Source organism: Amblyomma mixtum, chromosome 9 (genome assembly GCF_055824585.1).
Source record: "Amblyomma mixtum isolate Tamu chromosome 9, ASM5582458v1, whole genome shotgun sequence".
Taxonomy (NCBI): domain Eukaryota; kingdom Metazoa; phylum Arthropoda; class Arachnida; order Ixodida; family Ixodidae; genus Amblyomma; species Amblyomma mixtum.
Genome location: NC_143020.1, coordinates 62,515,673 through 62,535,434, shown reverse-complemented (window position 1 = coordinate 62,535,434; position 19,762 = coordinate 62,515,673). Strand labels below are relative to the sequence as shown.

At 46.2% G+C, this 19,762-nt stretch overlaps 1 long non-coding RNA gene across 1 annotated transcript; it reads left to right on the top strand.

Annotated features, from left to right (window-relative positions):
• The first annotated feature begins 8,125 nt into the window (after positions 1-8,125).
• LOC149329309 (uncharacterized) lies at positions 8,126-14,511 on the top strand. The gene is made up of 2 exons (XR_016285797.1): positions 8,126-8,237; positions 14,418-14,511. It is a non-coding gene; the product is annotated as an uncharacterized LOC149329309 (long non-coding RNA).
• Positions 14,512-19,762: the final 5,251 nt, after the last annotated feature.

The following is a 19,762-nucleotide window of genomic DNA, read 5'->3' as shown; positions in this document are numbered from 1 at the left end:
CTTCACTTTAATGCACATTGACACATTTTCAAAAAAAATAAACAGCTAATGAACAATTACAAGAATGTTTAGGAAACTAAAAATACGATGAATATGCAGCATTTTATGCCAATGGTTCAAAATCAGAATGCTACCTTGGCAGTGCCATGGTACAAAACAATTGAGAAAGAACATTATTACTGCCTCAGAGTGCACCCATCTTCATCGCAGAGTGTTACGCCCTCTCTGAGACTAGAAAAAATAATAGATAACATTGTGAACGGCATCATTTCAACTGACTCTCTAAGCATACTCGCGTGCCTGACTTTACAATACAAATGCAGTTACACCACAAATCGGCGACATCATGCACAACGTAACAACAGCCGTTTGCAGAGTTCCGAGCAACTTCGGAATCAGTGGCAATTAGAAAGCAGATGAAGTTGCTGCACAAGCTCGGCACGAAGAAATCAAGAGGGAACATTCTTTTCAAACGGCACTCTATAAGCTCTATACTTTATAAGCTTTCAACCACCATCGTTGAAATCATTTGTTGAGACTAGAGTGTGCATGAGTAATTGGGACCCTAATCTTAATAATTGAAGAATACACTGGAAGCAATGCAAAGCCATGTCACTGAAGGTTCATCTTCTCTGTTTGTTCTTATCGTGAAAGTGTCACCAAACTAAAATGCAGTGCTCATCTCACAAATTTAACTAAATGATGTCGCATCACAAGACTGTGTCGTTGTCATGAATTCTGTTATGATATAGTGCACAAGGCTTATCATCCCTGCCTACCACACCTCCTGGCACACGAAACATGGAAACACCACCTATCCTCCACCTGTCCGCACATCTGCAAACCTGTCTTCATTTTTTGTACGCACTGCGAAAGGCGTGAGATGACTTGCCTGGCCACATCGTGCTCCACACTGACCCCATCATTATTCAGATCGTCAACTGAAGCACAGTTATGCTCTATAACGCACTCATGTGATGTTATACCTCTTCAAAGGGTCTTTGAGGTAGTAAGAAACAAATAAATAAAAAAATCTAAATGAAATATTGATGTAATCTTAAGATACACCTGGTAAAAGCTATTATAGTTGGATGGAATTCATGGTGATTCCTAAAATGATTCAGTCAAATCATATATATATACATAGGGAACAAATAGGTGTAAAGATCTGTCAAGTAAGTGCTGAGGTGAAATAAGACCCATTTCATTTTTACTTAAAGGTTTTGATCACAGAAAGAGAGAGAGCAAGGATTAAAACTTTCATGCAGGACTTTGGTCATATGTTTACTTAAATGGGCATCACACAGCTGAACTGGTCTGATTAAATGGAAGTAAAAATAATTTGCATATTGCTAAGTTTTCTTGTTGAAAGCTCTTGGCGTTTGCTATCAAAGTTGCTCAATCAAGCAAGAAGACTGCGTAAAGCATATATCGATGATAGCATATGATTGCATATCGAAGATTGCATTTGATGACATTTTCCCATCGAATGCAGTCTTGACTGAAGGAGAGACTGCACGAAACATATCTTCGGAGTATGCAAACGAGACCAGGTGGCATTTAAAAAGACTGCAGGTTGACTAAGAAATATTACACTGGAAGTGTGAAGAGGTGAGTCGCACAAATTTAAAAAAAGGTTTGGACTGTTAAAAGGCGAAACCTAGCTTATAAAGATGAAATTCGCGCCTCAAGGTGCAGGACAACATTAGCTACATATTTTGGAAGTCCGAAACAGAGGCGCAACTCCTCGCGCTCCAAGAGCACACCTAATGAGCGAGCAGGTTACTTCTCTTTTTCTTCTTTCGCTCCCTTCCCATAACGGCGCGGTTCAGGCGTCCACCGAGATATGTGACACAGATACTGCGCGATTTCCTTTACTCAAAAAACCAATCTAACTTAGAGCGCGACCAGCGTAGTGAAGCAGTCGCTTGAACACGCTGTGCCTGATAAGGGCCTTATAAACAAAATTCCTAGCCACATATGCTCCGACTTCACGATACGTGCGTCATACGCATTCTAGTGTTGCGCATTCATCGCGTCAGCGGAGTGAAGTTTCAATACAGTGAAAAAGAATCTCCGCATATGGTTTCTATTCGCGCAGTACGAAATAGCGTCGAGAAACCATCGCACGTAAAAGTTGCGCTCCATCGGGTACGATATCGAAACCATTAGTGTCTAAATTCGGTTTTGCTTTCGGTCGCGTTGGAATGTCACAGCTGACCACTGACAACTGACAACTTTCCTTCGTCGCTAATACATAGTTCATTGAAAATTGGCTGTTCACTGCTTTTTGAGGCTAGGACAGGCACTCAATTGGAGGGAAAAAGATATTCAAACTAGACATTGTAACAGCGAAATTGAAAGAAGGGGAAAAAAAATTAACAATGAGGGAAGTATAGGCTAGGTGGCGCTAGCTCTCGCCCGAGCAGAGATGTGGCATAAGGTTAGAATAGTAGGAAACCGTAGGCAAAGTTGATGGAGAATCTTAATGAGAATTGCCAACACAGTAAACCAGAAAAAAAAAATAAATAAAGAAAAGCTGAGCATGGTGGCAATTGCCACCACCCCGTTTCAAAGGGGGCGCTCCTATCCATCTATCCATCCATCCATCCATACAAGGTACTGGCTAGCTCCTCTCATTCTGTTTGTTTTCGAATTCGTTTTTGTGTGTTGTCAGTCTTTGAGAAGAAGTTTTGAAGAAAGAAATCCATGTGAGGAGTGTAGAGCTCTAACGAAGAAGAACCATCGCTGCTGTTGGGTTGCGGCTAAGTACCAGGCGGTGCTGAGTTATTCCTCGAATTTCTGCTTGATTTCTTGTGTTTTCTTCCCATTTTCCAGGGTGTCTGAACGCGGGAACGTGGACTGATGTCCACAAACTCTCCCGGCCAGGGGAATACCCCCTGGTCAGCTTGTCTCGCCCCAGATGAGCTGCCTCTTGATTGTTTCCTCCGTGGCGGAGTTAGCAGCATACCGGTTGCTCTCGTCCCCGCGGATGACGGCTCCATCAAGCTGAATAACCCCGAGGCTGTTCAGGCTGCGCTTAAATCTACCACCCCCCATTACATGAAGATTACAGACGTCCGGCAGTTCGGCCGTGGAGGGATCGTATGCAGATCGCCAGACCAGGCATGCGTAGCCGACCTGCTGAAGTGTTCGTCGTTTGCCAATCACCCGGTGAGCGCGTTCATACCTCCTCATCTGGCGTGTTCGAAAGGGCTAGTCCGTGGCGTAGACCCACGTCTAAGCGCGTCCGAGACATTAGAAAAGCTCACTTCGGCTGGCGTGATCGCCATTCACCGATGCAGTCGTGTGGTGGATGGAACAAAGGTACCGACGGAGACTGTTATTGCTACATTTGCGGGGCTGTCCTGTCCATCTGAAGTTAAGGTGTGGCCTTTGATTTTCCGTGTGGATCAATTTACATCTCGGCCCCTTCAGTGCCGTAATTGCTGGAGGTTTGGCCATAGCGCCAAGGCCTGTAAATCGAGTTTTCGCTGCTGTGGGTGCGGAGAGAGCCACGACCCCGCTGGGTGTTCTGCTCAACAAGAGAAATGCTGTTTGTGTGGCGGTGGACACTCAGCAAGCCATTCCGAATGCCCAGCGCGGGCTGAGGAAGTGCAAGTATTAGAGTTGATTGACAAGCGCAGGTGCTCAAGACGTGAGGCAGTTGCAGTCATCAAAGATAGGACATCTGGCTATGCAAGTGTGGCAGCGCGGCATGCAACCGTTGTGGATTCCTCCTTGTCGCAAGCGATTGCGGCGGCGGTGGAGAAAGCAATGGCAAGTGCCATGGATCGCATAGTTGAAAATCTGTCCGCGTGCATTTCGCAGGTCATGGCATCCCAAATGTCCACTTTATTGCAAGCTTCTATTGCCCCCCTTTGTGGCACAATCACTTCTCCATTGGTTGCACCTCCCCAACCTTCTGTGCCCGTGACTTCCAATCCACTGAGTCAGACTCAATCACAGCCTTCGTCTATCCCTACAACCAGTTATTCACATCACAGTGAGTCAGAACTCTCATCTGAAGAGTGCGTTGATATGGAGACTGAGATGCATGCTCAAAAGCGCAGTGCGTCTCCGATAGGTGGTGCTAGTCCGTCTTGCTCTCAGTCGAAGAATAAAAAGAATCACCCTAGATCTACACCCAAAGGCAGCATTTTGGATCAGGCGGTCTCCGCTGCGGCCCTTTCGGCGACATAGGGTCGTTGAAGGTGTTGCAGTGGAACTGCCGGTCTATTCTTTCTGCTTCAACAGATTTAGTTTGTTTAATCAGTAAATTAAGTCCAGATTTAATTGCTCTTCAGGAAACGTGGCTCTCTAAAGATTCTAGGTACAATTTACAAAATTATCGTTCTTTCAGGCTTGACCGGCCCTCAAGAGGTGGTGGGTTGCTATTGTTCGTATCCACAAAATTTTGCCACAGGGCAACTGTGTCATTTCAATATATGGACAGGCAGTGCGAAATTCAGGCTCTTGATCTCAATATTCCTGGATATCAGCCACTCACTCTGGCTAATGTATATTTTGCAACAGGTGTGCATGACGTTCGGCCTCTTGACTCGTTTTTGTCTAGTTGCAGGAAACAGGTTTTAATTGTTGGAGACTTCAACTCGCATCATGTTTCGTGGGGGTTTCGTACAGATCGCTGCGGTACGCTTTTATGGGACTGGGCTTGTGTGAATAACCTAATATGTTTAAATTCGGGTCTCCCCACATTTGTCCGTGGTCAGGCTCGCTCAGCGTTAGACTTGTCATTTTCTTCCCCCGGAATAACTGTGTCCTCTTGGGCGCCAGTTGACTGTGCCTCCAATAGTGATCACCTTCCGATCAGCTTCCAAGTTATGTGCCAGTTGACCTCTCCTAACAGCACACGGCGCACATTCATAAATTACGACAGTTTTAAAAATGCCCTCAAAGCAGACCTTCAGGAATTATCTCATTCCAACAGTGGAGATAATGCCATCCGCATTTGTTCAATTTTGGATGGAGCTCGTAAAAAATCGGAGTTCTTGGTTCAGGCACATAAGGGAACATCGCCGTGCCTTTGGTGGAACGCAGAGTGCGCTCGCGATTATAGGCGCCGAAAGGCTGCTTGGAAGAAACTTCTCCATAATCAGTGTCCCAAAAACTGGATCGATTATAAGTTCGTTGCAGCTACGTTTAAGCGCACCGTATCTCGTGCAAAGGAGTTGCACGATACTGAACGCTACGAATTCCTTTCAAAATCTGGTAATAGGCGTGCTCTATTCAATTACCTAAAATCCAGGAAACTAATCTCGTCCACCATGAACGCTGTCTCCCTAGTTCAGTCACTGGCTGAACTTGCACAGTCCCTGGAAGAGATAGGCAGAGGTCTTGAGCGCCGGTTTACGGCTCTTCTTCCTTCTCCTCAGAGATTTCTTGCCACTTTGGACGATTTCGAGGAGGTCACCCTCACTGAGCTCTCGAACACTGTATCCCGCCTTCCACCCGCGGCCCCTGGCCCTGATGGTGTGACTTCTTCTATGATTAAAATATTGTTCGAGGAATCTCCCACCGACTTACTGGCGCTTATTAATTACTCTCTTAAGGGGCCATGGATTCCAAATGAGTGGCGTTTAGCAAAGATTATCCCGTTGCTTAAAAAGCAGGGAGATGGTTATGTGTTAGACAATATAAGGCCAATTTCTTTAACTTCGAATCTCGTTAAGCTAATTGAGAGGGTGTTGCATGGTAGAATAATGTCTGTTATTTCAGAGGCTGGGTTGTTGAACCCTTGCCAGATTGGTTTCAGACCAGGATGCTCTATATGGTGTGCCCATACCGATCTGGAGAGCCGCATACAGTTAGCTCGGCGCCGAAATCAATACGCAGCGCTTGTTACTTTAGATGTATCTAAAGCCTATGACAGCGTTGAGCACAGGACGCTCTTGCAAAGACTGCAGGCAGTAGGACTTCCGAGATACTTTGTGGCTTGGGTTGCTGAATTCCTTGCTGACAGGGAATTTTACTGCTTTCAGAACGGTGTTTCATCAAGCAAATTTCGACAATCGAGAGGAGTGCCCCAAGGGGCGGTCCTCTCCCCTGTACTTTTTAACATCTTACTCAGCAGTATTCCCTGCAGTCCTCAGGTGGCCACCTATGTGTATGCTGATGACATCGCCTTTTTTGCTTCAGAGAACGACATTTCCTCTTTGTACCAGTCCTTACAGTCCTACCTCAATGTCCTAGACCAATGGTTAGGAGACATTAATCTGTCCCTTAATGTCAATAAATGTGCTTTATTGGTTTTTCCGCTCTCTCGTCCAGTTAATATCTCTATTGTTTACCGGAACCATGTAATTCCTCAAGTGCAAAGTGTCAAATACCTTGGAGTAATTTATGATCCTTCTCTTTCCTGGGCGGCCCATATCGAGCAGATCACTGTGAAAGGAGTCCGGGCAGTCGGTATGCTGCGCAGGCTGAGCAGTGTTCGTTCTGGCATGAGAAGGCACTCACTTCTTATGATTTATAGAATGTACGTCCGTCCTGTCTTAGAGTTCGGCTGTGTTTTATTCTCTGGTGCACCAGCGTATAAACTTCGCCCCTTGATTCTCTTGGAGCGGGAGGCGTTGCGCCTTTGTTTGGGCCTTCCAAAATTTGTGGCGAATTCCGTTTTGTACCTGGAAGCTCGTACTCCATCATTGACTTCTAGATTTAGGCTCTTAACGGTGAAAACGTTCGTAAGAATGTGCGATTCTTCGCTCCATGCCTCCAATTTGATCTTCCTTCGTCAGCCTAGGCTATTTTTCAACGAAACCTGGTCTCGTTTCCGTACCCCTCAGATATGTTTGGTGCAATCCCTCCTGGACCCCTTAAACGTCCGCATTTCGGACATCCGTCCGGTATGCGCCAACTCATCTATTCAGATTTTCTTCGATGACATCTTTCCAAAACATGCAAAGTTAATGCCTTTTCATTTGCTCAGCGGTTTATTGCAGGATTACCTGCTGTGCTTTAAATCTCATGTGCTCATAGCGACAGACGCCTCACAGTGTGAAGAAAAGGCCGGAGTTGGCATTTTCTCCATCTCCCTTGACTGGTCATTCTCACTCCGCCTTCCCGATTACACACCTATTTATTTGGCCGAATTTCTAGCAGTAGTCTTAGCGTTGCGCAAATTAAACAGCTCCTTGTCTTCTGTCATAATTATGACAGATTCATTATCGTTGTGTTCTTCTCTCACCGCGCCTACAACATCTCAGGCACTTCGGTTATTCAAATGCTTGGTTCCACCCCACGTGTGTTCATTACGGTTGGTCTGGGTGCCTGGGCACAGAGGAATCCATTTGAATGAGGTTGCTGATACCCTGGCGAAGGCATCTCTTCAAGGCCCAGTCGTATCTGTGCTTCCACCCAGCGCATATATTACCGCGGCCAGGTTTCGCAGGTATCTGCTCCTGAAAGAATTCGCAGCATCAGCTCTGACCTCCTCTCCCGAATTCCGGCATCTCCTTTACCCGTGGTGCAGTAAAGGATGGCGATCACGCAAGCTTGAGGTTTCCTTCACTCGTCTACGTTGTCGCGTGCCTCTTTTAAACTTCTACCTTTATAGATCTGGTCTGGCGGTCTCCCCATTGTGCCCGTTCTGCGGAGAACCCGAAACGATAGATCATTTCTTGTTGACCTGCCGCCGTTTCTCCTCTTTACGGAGCCGCCTGCTGGAGCTTCCGTTACGACAGCTTGGTCTAAGTCTGTCAGCTGGGGTTGCTCTGTCTCTTGGGGCTTCCTCCCTTGGGCACAGCCACTGGAATGTGCTCTCCGCCATGCAAAACTTCCTTACAGACACTAAACGGCTGCCGTCTTAAGCTCTGGTCTTTCTCATGACCAATATTTCTCTGGAATGAAAGCTTTCTGAAACGTGGAATATTTAGCCCCGTTCTCTATTTCAGTCACCGATCTCACAGCATTTGTTTAACCTATTTCAATTACACATTTGAGATCCTTTCATTTATTTCCTAATTGCTATTATTATCATGATTATTTTATTTTTCCCCACAATTATTTTCTTGTTTAACATTTTGTACACCTATCAGTTGCCGCCTGTGTCTTGGCCAATCCCCCGCAGTGGGTATGCGCCATTTTCTAGAGGACAACAACAACAACAAGAATGTGCCTACAGAGCTTCTTTGCCCGTGTGCTTTGCTTTTGCCTTTACTATGTACAGGTGAATGCCAACCTTTACCTCCCGATTCTTGGCCGATCCCCCGGTGTCGGTATGTGCCATTCTGTCAAAGGCTACAACAACAACAACTTCTTCGCCGGAGTTGTTGGCCTGCCTCTGCGTCTTCTGGCCTGTGTTCAAATTTTGGTGAGGCCGTTCCGAGAGTGGGGGATTTGGCCAGGTTTTCCCCTCTTTTTGGATGTAGGTTCCAAGGCTCTGTAGGCTTTCCGCCGTGGCTATGTCTTCCCCGGGCTCAGGTCCGGTAACCTGGTTCGCCAGTTTGCCGGCTGAAAATCTCCCGCTAACGTCTTTCAGTCAAAACGGTGTCAAGCTTATCCCCGTGGCGCTGGTCCCTGTAGGAGATGGTGTAATTAAAATAAACTCTCGAATGATCCAGGAGCAGCTGAAGGCAGCCACCAGCCGCTATCTTGAGATTTCGGAGGTGCGACCATTTGGCATAAGAGGAATTCTGTGCAAGTCGGCTGACTTTGATTGTGTTGCCGATTTACTGCAGTGCACCTCTTTCGCCTCACTGCCGGTGAAGGTATTTATTCCAGAGCAACTTGCCTGCGTACAAGGAATTATCCGCGGTGTGGATCCTTCCACTACACCAGGGGAAATTCTTGCAGACTTTCATGACGCCGGTGTTGGCATCCTCTCAGTTTACCGCTGCAGCAGAGAGGCTGAAGGCTCTCGTACATCAACTGAATCGGTTATTGCAACATTTGCAGAGTCCTCTTGCCCATCCGAGATCAAAGTTTGGCCTATTGTGTACCGTGTGGACCCACTGCAGCCCCGTTCCTTTACAGTGTAAGAACTGCTGGCGGTTCGGTCACGGTGCCAAATCTTGCAAGTCCGTTTGCGGCGGTGATCATGAACACGACATTTGCACTTCTGAGTCGCTTAGCTGCTGCCTTTGCCACTCTGATCACACAGCTGACGACCCCGCTTGCCCGAAGCGTGCCGATGAGCAGATTGTCTTGGACATTATTCAGCGTGACAGGCGCTCGCGCGCTGATGCATACGCCTGCCTTGACAGTCGGCAGAGCTCATACGCAAGTGCTGCCCGCTCGACCGCTACTGATGTGGACGCAGCCTTAACTATGTCCGTTGTTGCTGCGGTGGAGAAGGCTGTTGCTGGTGTACTTGACCGCATGATCAGTACGTTCAGCGATGCCTTGTCCCAGGTCATTTCCGCGCAGGCTGCTTCCTCAGCTTTAGGTAACCTAACCCCGTCTGCCTGTCCTCCCTCCTCTGCAACTGCCGATAATATTCAGCCCACCACCTCTTCTGCCTCCACGTCCGTGGGTGTAAATGACTCTGACCAAGTCTCCCTCCCTAACGCTTGTCAGTCAGATGTTGAAATGACTACTCCATCTCAGAAGCGTCGTGCTTCCTCTTCTCCTTCGAAATCTGACCATCCGCATAATAAGACTAAGAAAGGTTTGCCTGGAATTTCAAAGAAAACAGATGTGTTGAAAGAGGCTGTTGTGGCTTCGTTCTTAAAGCAATAATCATGGCGGGAATATCTGTTCTCTAGTGGAATTGTCCTTCTATCTCATCTTCTTTCCCCGACTTACAGCAGCTTATACTTAAACATAGTCCAGACGTTATTTTAATACAGGAATCGTGGCTCAATCCTAATCGCCCATTCGCAACTAAAAATTTCTCCGTTTTTCGAAATGATCGCCCAAACGGCAGGGGTGGGGGCTTACTAACATAGGTTTCAATGAAACTGTTTCATCGTGCTAAAGTGTCTCACAAAATTATGCGACCTGATTGTGAGATACTAGCAGTTGCAATCATTATTCCGCAGTGCACCCCTGTTACGGTGGCAAATATCTACTTTCCCGCAGGTGTCCGTAGGATGGATGGGCTCGATGCATTACTGCGCAACAACACAGGAGTAGTTCTACCTGGGGACTTCAATTCACATCATGTTATTTGGGGTTTCAGAACAGACTTTAGCGGGCATTTACTTTGGTCTTGGATGTCAGCTAACGATGTGTGCTGTTACAATAGTCGTGCCATAACTTACATGAGGGCAAATTCTCGCTCAGCTATTGATGTAACATTAGCTGTTAATGGTAGAGCTGTATCTTCGTGGTGTACAGTTGACTGCGGTACGTCAAATGACCACAACCCAATCACTTTCACTATTGCGTGCAGTCCAGTCAGGACGACTGGTTCGGCACAAAAATTTATCAATACTACACTGTTCAAGAACCCTTTAGGTGAGACCCTCTCGGCTGTTGCCCCCTCCGATAAATATGACGGGGGTCCTCAAGTATTAAATTCCGTGTTAGACGCCACTCGGCGAGCAGTCTTTACAGTCCGGTCAGGCTTAAAAAATAAGACTCCTTCAAGCTGGTGGAATGACGACTGCGAAAAAGTCTATTGCCAAAGGAAAGCCGCATGGAAGAGTCTAGTGCATAACCAGTGCCCAAAGAACTGGATAAATTACAAATTCTTTGCAGCCTCTTTTAAAAAAACAATATCTTAAGGCTAGGGATGATTACAATGCCAGTCTGAACACCTATTTGTCTAACCCTGTCAACCAGAAGTCTCTCTATAGATTCATGGAACGTACTAATGTGCTGCCTTCCTCTCATATGTCTCAGTCCACAGTACTGCCACCTCCGGACGAAAAAGATAAACTAGAGTCCATAGCTCAAAACCTTGCTGTGCGTTTTCGTGCTCGCACTACCTTTCCATCAATTCCGTTTCATTTGGGTTTAGACTTCACTAAGGTGTCTGTATCTGATTTAGCGTCTGTAGTTAATTGCCTGCAATCTGCTGCCCCAGAGATTGACGGAGTAACAGTTGGCATGCTGAAAATCCTAATGCGAGACTTTGCCCCGTACCTTTTGCAGATTGTGAACTGGTCTTTGGAAAAAGCCTGGGTTCCTCAAATTTGGAAAACAGTGAAAATTATTTTATTGCTGAAAGAGCAGGGGAAGGGTTTTGGTCTCGACAATAGTCGGCCGATTGCTTTCACATCAAATTTGGTTAAGCTTGTAGAACGGGTAGTCTTCAGCCGCCTCACGAGTCATATTCTGAGTCTTCAAGGATTTAGCGAGGCTCAGATAGGTTTCCGCCGTGGGTGTTCGATTTGGACCGCGCACATAGACTTGGAGAGCCGTATTAAGGTCTCTATGAGGCAAAATGAGGTATCAGCTCTGGTTACTTTAGATATTGCAAAGGCTTACGACAGCGTTGAACACAGCATTTTGCTTCATAAACTGGCTAATGTACAACCTCCTTTGTACCTCTTTGCGTGGATAAGAGAGTTCTTAAGGAATAGAGCATTCTTTTGTTCTAAGGGTACGTTAACTTCTACAACATGCACCCAGTCTAGAGGTGTCCCACAAGCCTCCGTTCTTTCACCGTTATTGTTTAACATACTAATGCCTGATATCCCTATTCACCCAGCCGTCGAAGTTCATGTGTATGCAGATGATATTGCTTTTTTCGCTTCTGCCAAAGACATTCATATCCTGTACCAATTACTGCAAGAGTATTTAAATGCTCTGGAAGTTTGGCTAGACAGCATAAAGTTAACTTTAAATGTCAACAAGTGTGCCGTCCTTGTTTTCGCACAAGCAACCCCTCTTTACATTTCTCTGTCGTATCACTCTATCCTCATCCCGCAATTTGATTCAACAAAATACTTGGGTATAATATATGACCCGCATTTAGACTGGTGGCCACACATTAGAAGCATTGCGCTTAAGGGTGAGCGTGCCATTGGCCGGTTGGTGAGGATCAGCAACAAAAAATTCGCTATGCGACGGGACACTATGTATACGACCTATGTACAGCCAATACTTGAATTCGGCTCCGTTCTCTTTTCTGGGTGCCCAAAGTGCAAGCGAGAACCCGTTTGTTATGGAGCGACGCGCTCTGCTCCTTTGCTTAGGTCTGCCTAAATCAGTAGCTAATGCTGTGTTGTACTTGGAGGCGCGGATACCTGATCTCAACTCGCGTTTTTGAGCTTATCACTGTGCGGACATTTTTAAGGTCTTTGGAGCCTGTTCCTGGGTTGGCTAACCCTATATTTACAATGAACCCAACTCTCTTCTTTGGTACTTCCTGCCCTCGGTATAAGCTCCCTCAGGTGGTGCTCACGAACTCCCTGCTGTCAAATATTTCTGTGTGAATGAGATCGTTAGTACTAGTCAGCCACAGGCGGGCTGATACGGCAGTCTTCTTTGACAACACCTTCGCAAGGAATGCTAGGAACCTGCCTGCCATTGTGTTAAATGGGCTTATAGAGGAGTACCTAGACAATTTCCCTAACCATACTGCCGTTTATACAGATGCCTCCAAGCAAAATGAAAGGGCAGCTATTGGCATTTACTCAGGGGCTCTTGATTGGAGCTACTCATTTCGGTCCCCTGACTATACCCCTATTTTTGTAGCTGAGTTTCTGGCCATGGAGTTGGCCTTAATAAGGATTCCCTGCAGTATCACTCGGGTTATTATACTCTCAGAAAACCTTTGTTTTGACAGCGCTTGAAAACTCGAGGGATACTCCTATGAGTCGTTCCCTACAATTTTTATTCCTCCACATGTTGCAGAAGTACGCTTTCACTGGGTCCCTGGGCACTGTGGCATTGTTTCTAATGAGAGGGCATATTTTTTAGCTAAGTCTGCCCTTGATGGACCTATTGTCTCTTTCATCCCAAATACTGTTTACTTGACTCTAGCACGCTTTCAGCGATTCCAGCGTCCCCACTCCTTGAGCCATGAGCCTCTCCTTGCTGCAGCGGATTTTCAACACCTGGCATTTCCTTGGAGCGTGCGGATGTGCAGTTTGAGGCAATGTGAGGTGTCCATGACTCTTTTGTGCTGCAGGATACCGTGGCTAAATCTTTATTTATGCTGATCGGGGCTTTCGATATCCAACCTTTGTGAGTCTTGTGGCGAAGTTGAGTCTATAGAACATTTTTTCCTCTCCTGCCGGCGGCTCGCTCCTCTCCGTAGAATTTACTTGGAGATCCCCCTCGCTCGGCTTGGGCTTTCTCGATCTGTTCCGATTCTCCTTTCCTTCGGGGCAAGCGCCAACGGATATGCCCTGAAAGCAGTGTGCCATTATATTCACGATTATTTAATTTCATCTGGTAGATTCCTCTGCTAGAATGTGAATTCACTACTTGTCCTTCTCCGTATTTTTTGTTTTGTACAAATTCTAGCTTTGTGTCTCAAAATAGTTCATTCCCTGTACATGAGTGCGTTTGTATCCGCTATGCACCCTGGCCAATCTCCCGCCGAGGGTATGTGCCATTAAGCCTGAGGACATCACCATCATCATCATCTACAGAGCAAGGATAACTTCGTATGACCCGGTGAACATCACTTTTGCGGCGTGTGCTAGTGAAGACACGGTCCGTCTTTGTGCGCGCGTTCCCAATTGTCACCGCGCAGTTATGAAAGATTCGGGCTTAATAGTGCCTTTACCAGTAACGTGAAAGCCGCAGAAGTGTATAACCGCAATGCCAGACAAATTTTCTTCATTGCAACTTGCGGAGTTATAACTTTAAACCTGCCGCTTCAATACTTGCAACTTCGGGCAAGTAGATGCAATGAATTGCAAAGCTGTAATTGGCGTTGATTTATTTAAATTCATTAGGTGTGTATCTTCAGCCGTGACCATCTCACTGAATCGGTCGCTAGTGAACGTCTTATTTCTCATGTAGCAGGCTATAGCAAAGACAGCAGGTTCTTGGAGAAAGCGCGCATGTTCGCATTTCTTCTCAAATGTCTGTGTTCTTCTGTCATCATAATCACAGAGGAAATGAAACAGTCAGTTATTTTTCAGTATAGAGCTTTGCGGTAAAAAGGCTGATGATTTATGAATTTGGTGGCGATTTGTGTGATAGCCGTTCGTGGTGCGTTACGGTGACTTTTGGAAGCTGGTGAACCATATCCCGATGGCGGTACGTGTAACCAGCAGTTTACGCCCAAAACGGGTACAAACAGCTTCTAGTTATGGCATATCAACAGGCTTTTTTTTTTTTTGTGTGTGTACAGAAGTAGTCTTCTTGGCCTGCAAGTATAAAATCCCTTTTTCCGCATCCTATTATAGCTGCTACACAGGAATGAAAAATGCATGATGCCTTCCAGTTCCACTAAATGGTCTGCTTTAAAGAGCAGGACTGCATCCCATAGCCATATCGAACAAGGCTGGTGTCGTTTGTGTTTGTTTCGTGTCATTTTTCTGTATTCTCAGTTTTGCAGGCATTGGAGAAGCACCAGAGCCAGGGGAAGAACATTCCAGAGGAAGAACTGCAGCCAGTCTGTGCCGACCCATAGCTTCATGCTCCTGTCCTGTAAAATATGTATTGGGGGACATGTCTTTTTAGCTTGCACCAAGAGATCTCCCCTAGATAAATGGATAACTGTTGGCATCCTTTTTACATCAGGCCAGTGGCGAGTGCCACCTAGCCTAGAAAGTTAAAGTGGTTCATTGTTTTCTTCTACTGGCTGTTCTTTTTTTTTTGAGCTTTGATTAATCCTTGTCTGTTTATTTTTTTCCCATTCAAAGCTGTCATTTGTATTTTACCCTATATTCCTTTGATTTCTGTGACATGTGGTACAATTTTTTCATTCTGCTTTTTCTTGGAGTCTGATGGCTCATTTGCCATTTTGTTTTTTTGTAAGAGTTCCTTGCAAGTTATGCACTATCTCCTCTAGGTTCACAAATTGTTGCCTTTCTTAGTTGCGGTAACGCCTCTTCTTCTAGCCATCGTTTTATTTATTTCAGATCTGCTTTTTTGTCTGTTATTTGCCATAATATTTGTGCTTGGAAGTTTCAGGTGAAAAAATTGCATAAAAGTAAGCCAGCAGTGCAGTTGGATATTCAGCTTGAAATCACAACTGAAGCATTCTTTTTCTGGTTGAGTAAACCCTATGTTTGGTAGTGCACATATTTCTCACTTCCTGGATTGAAATTTGTTTTCGCTGGGGTTAGTGCATGAATACTGCGATATATGTATGTTTAATCGTACCTTCAAACGGTCAGTGGAGGAGATCTCATCCTGACCTACGTACTGTGTTGCCACTTGTCACGACAGCCACAATTATTCAACAGCCACAAACGTAGTGATGTTACATCACAAGTCAATATTTTTCTGTGGCAAGGCATAGGGTCGCATTGTAAGCTGGTAGCCGGTCGATGCCATGGATGAATGGATGGATTATAATGGCTTTACCCTTTGTATCGTGCAGCAGCTTCTGCCACCTAGCCTATACTTCCCCCATTGTTAATTGATTTTTCTTTTCTCTTTCTTTCCCTTTCGCTCTTACAATGTCTAATCTGTCTATCCTTTTCCCCTCCAAATTCACCCCTCCCTTGATTTCCGCCACCAATCCTCCAACCTCCCCTTCGTCAATGTCACGCTTTTCCCATCCACTCGCCCGTCCTCCCCAGTAAATCCTACCGCTATCTCTATGGCCGTTGCTGCCCCCTCTGGGAGGGCTGGGCGGAAATCTGCGCACCTCAAAACCAAGTGCTCTATGGTCTCTGTTTCCGTTTTACAAGCAGAGCACAAAATGCCCCCTCTGGGAGGGCTGGGCGGAGTTCTGCGCACCTCAAAACCAAGTGCTCTATGGTCTCTGTTTCCGTTTTACAAGCAGAGCACAAAATATCCACTTCTTCAAATTTGGACCTATAAGTTTTGTTCTCAGAATTCCTGTCCTAGCCCCAAAAAGCAGTGAACTGCCCCGCGAATTATCGAATAACCGCTGTTTTTTGATGTCCTGTTTTCGTGTCCTATATATGCCTAGCGCCGATTTTTCCTGCATTCTTTGTTTCCACATCTTTCTTTCCGTCTCCTTTACCTCCGCTTTCACGTTAGTATTTTGTTGCGTCCCATCCCTCACCCGTAAATACTTTGTTCTTAGCTTTCGGGTTCTATTAGTCCATTTTGTGTTAATACATTTCATGTACAGATACTTGTACACCTTTTTTGCCCACCTTGTTTCCTCCATTTCAGTGAGTCTCTGATCATATTTCAGTTTGCTGATGGCCTCCCGAACCTCGAACGACGCCCAACCCATATCTCCCTGGACTCCCTCATTCGGAGTGTTCCCATGGGCTCTCAAGGCTAGCCTTCCTACACTTCTTTGTCTGACCCCTACCCTGACTGTACTTCTGATTTCATGCACAGGACTGCATTTCCAAATGTGAGGCCCGGTACCATGATTCCCTTCCATACCTCTCTAACCACCTCATACCTATTATAGTTCCATAGTGCTCTGTGCTTCATAATGTCTGAATTCCTTTTTCCTTTATCCTTCAGAATCCTCTCATGCTCTTCCGGATATTTTTTCCCTTCACTTAGCCATACACATACTTATAAGTTCTCACATGGTCTATCATAGTGTCCTATATATCTAGTGGGTCTCCCTTCTCATTATAGACCATTATCCCTGACTTCTCTCTACTGAACTGGAGTCCTAGCTTGTTGCCCTCCTCACCACAGATTTTAGCTAGTTCCTGCAGCCTATCTTGCTGGTCTGCTAGTAGAACAATGTCATCCGCATACATTAGTACAGCCAGCGCTTGGTTTACCTTCCTACCTTCCTGTATATAACTCACGTCAACTCCTACCCCACTCTCTTCCAACCTCTTTCCATTTGGCTCACATATACCATGAAAAGTAGGGGTTATCGTCCCTGCAGCCGTATAGACCGTTTACAGCGCACAGTTCTTCCGTTTGAAACCAGATGGCGCCACAGGTGTGCTCGGAACACGGCGTCATTACTTGCCTCGTAAGTCGCCGGCGCGTATGCCTCGACGCAGCAGCGGAAATGTGGAAAGAGAAAATACATGCTCTGTTGTGGATTGCAAGAATTGCGACAAACAGTTAATGGCGCGGGATGCGATCGTTTGCGAGATTCACGGAACCGAACTGCACAAGGCCGTACTGCCCCTGTTCGCGCCCGTTGGACATCCACCCTTTCCGAACGGGCGAACGCAATACACATGTTCGCCAGCGCTAGACAGCGAATATAGAAGGAAAGGTCTCGATCTAGGAAAATCTGCGAGGGTAAGTGCGCAACATAGCCGCATGAACAAGCTGTCCCGCCACCGAAACGTCACACACACACACACACACACACACACACACACACACACACACACAAAACACGACTTACACTCCTGCATACCGCTAGTGCATATTGTGCAGTGCATAGCCGTGCGAGCGGACAACGCTTACCGTCAGTTCATGTATTACACACCGCCTTGGTGCTTCTGTTGAACTTCGCTCCAAGTAGCGCGGTTTTCGTGGACCACAATCGGAATAAAGCATTTTTGCTACGGCTGCTGTGCTCTGCGGTTGTGACTTCCGCGCAATCCATGCGAGACAGTCACTAGAAGTGACTCCGGCTGATTACTTACAACCAGCGAGACCTCGAGCATTTACATGTCCGCATATTGAGCGTGGAGCGTACCACAGTTTTATACTATATGTGAGGCTGACATAATTGTAAACTTCTTGTAGTGAACGCTCTGCCATGCGCCTTATAACAATTATATCGCGGAATCCTTGTAAACGATTGCATGCAAGCTTGTGAAGGCTGCTTGATGCATGGTGCTGCTTACATGATTGGGTAACATTTGTTTGTTTATTTATTTTTGTCGCCGTCCTTTGTTTAGCAAACCAACAGAAAATATTTTAGGCTTCCTAAGCACCTTTAACAGGTTGTAAACAAATGAGTACGATGTGCATGTGAGCGTTTTAGAGCAGTCTCCGCATGCATGTACACAATACGACAACGACCTGCGCAGCCGCAGGCTCATTAAACCTTGCTGTTTTAGATAATAACAATAAAAAAATATTAAGCAAAGCCTTCAGTGGCATTCAGGCGATCCACCCGTTGCCTCGAACAGGCGGAGAGCTCAGCGGCTCTCCGCGACATGAAGCCCGATCACGTTTTCACACCTAAAGTGATCAAATTAGGGTTCTCACATGTCATTCGAAGCTTCGGACCAACCACAGTGCCGTCTTCCCACTCCTTTGCAACCGTATCAGCCGAAGCACTGCCTGTCGGAATCGAACCATCAGACGCAGCAGCCGTCGCGACGAGGCGCGCGCCGAGCGGTCAGGAGGCGAGTAATGGCGGCGTGATCACGTGATCAAAGATGGCAGCCCCCATGATACGCCGCTGTAAAGCGTCTATATGTGGAGGGAAAGCATGACCAGTCTCTCATCTTCTTATCTGCTGCCTGCTTGGTAGTCTGGTCATACTTTTCGGCTGCGCATATGGTTGGCTATAGATATCTGAATTAAGGCTCATGAACGCATGCTCTTGGTCTGATGCTCTTTGGATTAGGTTTGTACACTGATGCTTTCAGTTACATGTTTAAAGTTGCATGGGCCGCATTTTTTAAGCACAATGCTGGTCAGTTGTGTTTTGCCTTTACGCCAAAGCTCTCAGCAGCATGGAGGAACTCAGACAAAGCTACCAGCTCATTACTGCACCCACGTAAACTAGCAATAGGGATCGGAGAAAATGCCGTCTTCCTTGCTTCTCCGATACCCTCTGCTTCGGTCTCTCACAGAAGTCGCCGGTTTGCCTCGCCTTCAGGTGTCCTTGATTGGGGCAGTAGATCATTCCTCCTCTCCGCTGTTTTAAAAAATTAAGGAAAGAACAACTAAGCATGCACCGTTGTTGCGAAAACAAATCATAATATGAGCCTGAGCGCGGACTTGCTCACGACTCGCATCATAACCTGAATGTGAGTTGAGACTCACTGACGATTCAGATCGTCATCTGAATATGAGCCTGAGTTTATGGTTTATGGGAGTTAAACCTCCCAAAGCAACTCAGTCTATGAGGGACAGCCTAGTGAAGGGCTCCAGAAATTTCAACCACCTGGGGTTCTTCAATGTGCCCTGACATTGCACAGTACAAGGGCTTCTGGAATTTCGCCTCCATCAAAATTTGACTTCTGCGGCCGCGATCCAACCCACATCTTTTGGGTCAGCAGCCGAGCATCATAAGCACTGAGCCACCGCGGTTGCTGAATATGAGCCCGAGTGAGTGTACTCATGACTCAGTCTGCTGATCCAGGACTGCATTATATGTATTCCATACACAAAGCATATAAACTAGGCTGTGTGCCGTTGGATACTTCTCCTTACTCTGCTGCGCTCTGTTCAAAATAGCAGGCATGAGGTGCAGTATTAGGAGGACACAGAGTAAGAACCTTTCAATGCAACCTGCTGCTATGAACATATGTAGAACAAAGAAGATGACAGAATGGATAGTCAGACGTGGATTTGGTGCGTTCTTGTTTCTTTGTGCATTGCCCTTTACATCAAAGCAGAGACCCCCTTTTCTTGTGGCATTTGTGTTTGTTTTATAGTGATACTTACTTGTTTTCCGTTATTTTGCAGGCTGTTACTGATAGGCCAATGTGTACAAGGTTCCAGAGGAAGAAACCTTCAGTGCCACGCCTGCCAGCCTTTCATGACTCCATTGCATGATGCTCATAAGCTAGAAGATTGCTTGTGTAATGACGTCAGTGCACTGTGTTTATGCACAAAGTGAGGTGGAAGCGTTTTT